At 44.2% G+C, this 2,348-nt stretch overlaps 1 protein-coding gene across 3 annotated transcripts in view; it reads right to left on the bottom strand.

Moving 5' to 3' along the window:
- The window catches only part of eRF1 (eukaryotic release factor 1), a 22,296-nt gene extending 20,343 nt beyond the window's left edge, over nt 1-1,953 (bottom strand). For 2 of the 3 annotated variants that reach the window (XM_043020602.2, XM_043020601.2), the window contains exon 1: nt 1,817-1,953. The gene's annotated coding sequence lies outside the window, so the exon portion shown is untranslated. Of the gene's footprint in view, nt 1-1,346; nt 1,465-1,816 lie in introns of those variants that run through there. The other variant, XM_086536985.1, reaches the window with a different exon arrangement.
- Between the last annotated feature and the right edge of the window lie 395 nt (nt 1,954-2,348).

The following is a 2,348-nucleotide window of genomic DNA, read 5'->3' as shown; positions in this document are numbered from 1 at the left end:
ACCTGTTCCCTGAAAACTGAACCACCTGCTAGGTCCACATGTTGACTTTCAAAAACAACTGCACTTGAGTACTTACATAATGTGATTTTATTCACCATAACGTATAAAAAGGACAACAAATAAAATATGAAAAAACAGAAACTAATCAAAAGTCATGTACACAAAGATGGGCACCAAGTTTTCTAATAGCCTATCGGCACTAACCCTGCCACATGAAGGAACAAAGAAAACCCCACACATCATCAGAGCCGTCAATAAAGACTTACTCAAAGCCACAGTCCTCCATTGTTCTCCACAATTAAGCTTAGGAATAAAGACTAAATATCCTTCAACACCAACATATTTTATGGATCACAACATACAATCTAACATTGACCTCATTTCTTTGTCACTTAAATTTTCAAGTTAACAAACTCAGTTCTTTACAGTGCACTAATAAAGCAATAAATCATGATTTCCCAGAACAAGGGAAGCCCCATGCAACCCACCCAGCAACATTTTCCAACACCGACATTTCTTCCAGCTGTTCGAGGTACTCTAATTATCAACAAACCACACACACCACACGGACATCAAAATTTCCCTTCCTCGTTTTTGCGTGGTGTGGCGGTTGTGGTATCGGGTCGGTTGGTTTGGTGGTCGTGGTTCCTCTCGGCGTTTTCCTCGTTTGGTGTCGGGTGTCGTCGGTCGTTTGGTTTTGTGTGTGGGTGTGGGACTTCGGTTGTGGTCGGTCGGTGGTGGTAGTGTGGTGTGCTCCCGGGGTTGCGGTGGTGGGTTTGGGGTTTGGGGTGGTAGGTCGGAGTGCTGTTTGCGTTGTCGTTTGTTCGTGTTTATCGGTCGTGTGTGTGTGTTGGGTTTCTGTGGTTCTGTTCCACTCGTAGTGCGTGTGGTATCGTTTTCCTCGTGATTTTTTTTCTCTTTGCTCACACTCTGGGCACATAGAATAGGAGGAAATAACTAGTTTCAGACACGAGACACCGGAAAGATACCCTGCCGCTGATACGACCGAGTGGCAAACGCTGTCCATATGGCCAAGCTCAGAGCACTTTTTTCTGCACCCCAGAATGCAAAATAAGGATCAAACACCAGTAAGAGTACTACAAGGCGAGACAGACCAAGAATAACACTGAGAAACAGTGAAAGAAAACTTGTGAAAGTTATTGCATCACCTCTACATTTTCCCTTCACTTTGCATTTCTCCCTCTCTTGCCCCAATCTGTCATGCTTAATTTGTAGAAAAAGCTCAATTAAGAGACGAGACTAATAAGGATCAAAGTTGTCTAGTCACGACCTACAACCCCTGCCAAGGAAGAGGTTAGAAAAAAAAATCACTATTTCACCCTTACAATCACACTTCACATGAAATTTCCTCGTGTTGAGCCTCCAATGTTCATCGCCTTTCAGACTCCATTATTTAGGTGCTTAAAAAACCAAAAAGAACGCATGGAGAGAGAGATCACGTCACCAGCTGATACGTCCGCCTCTCTTCACGTCTCTCTCATTCACTCGTTTATTATCCTCCCTCTCCTATTCCCTCGTCCGACGGGGACAATGGAACAGCTATCATCCCCCCCAAATATTAATCTAGAACAGAAAAATCAGGGTCGACTAGACATAATACGAGGCACCAAACGAAAGAGAAACGTAAGAAGAGAGAAGAGACAAAAAGAGAAAGAGAAAGAGAAAGAGAGAGAGAGAGAAACCCAAACCAAACCTCCCGACCGGCATATTTCCCCCTTTCACTCCCTCACTCTCCTCCTCACAGCCCCTCACAACCCTCACAGCCCTTATTTGCCCTAAAACCCTCCTCACTCACCTGAATTTTGCCGTCCCCCGAGTGCCACAAAGGTTAAAAAATAAATAAGGAAAAAAGGTTTCACGGGTCCGGAGTGTGACAGCGGCGGAAGAGCATGGCAGTGCGGCACTAAAGGGCTCAGGAGTATGAGCATCGCCTTGCGCACACACCGCTAAAAATCCTCGATTCTCAATGTGATGCAATGGATAGGCCTCTAGATGCTTTGAGGGGCTTTTAAGTATGATTTTTATGATAATATCAACTCTAAAGGGCACCGGGGATGAGCATCGTTTTGCGCACACGACCACTCATTATCTCCTTTCTGTCTTTCAAATTCTTGCTTCCCAATATGGTGCAATGTCTATAGTCTCTAGATGGCAAACTATTTTTTTTGGAGGACAATTATTTGATGATCTTGGGGGGGAGAATGTTTTTTAATTGTTTTATTTCTTCCTTTTAGCGAGTGTGGGAGGGGAGGGAGGGGGGAGCCAGTGCTATGTGTTATTGCGGTTATTTTATTTCCCTTTCTCTTTCTCGTCGTCTGTTATTCCAT

This window comes from Penaeus japonicus, unplaced genomic scaffold, assembly GCF_977035675.1.
Source record: "Penaeus japonicus unplaced genomic scaffold, GWHDUDI00000001_assembly GWHDUDI00000005, whole genome shotgun sequence".
NCBI lineage: Eukaryota > Metazoa > Arthropoda > Malacostraca > Decapoda > Penaeidae > Penaeus > Penaeus japonicus.
The sequence above is the reverse complement of the archived record's forward strand: the minus strand, read 5'-3'. Positions and strand labels throughout refer to the sequence as shown.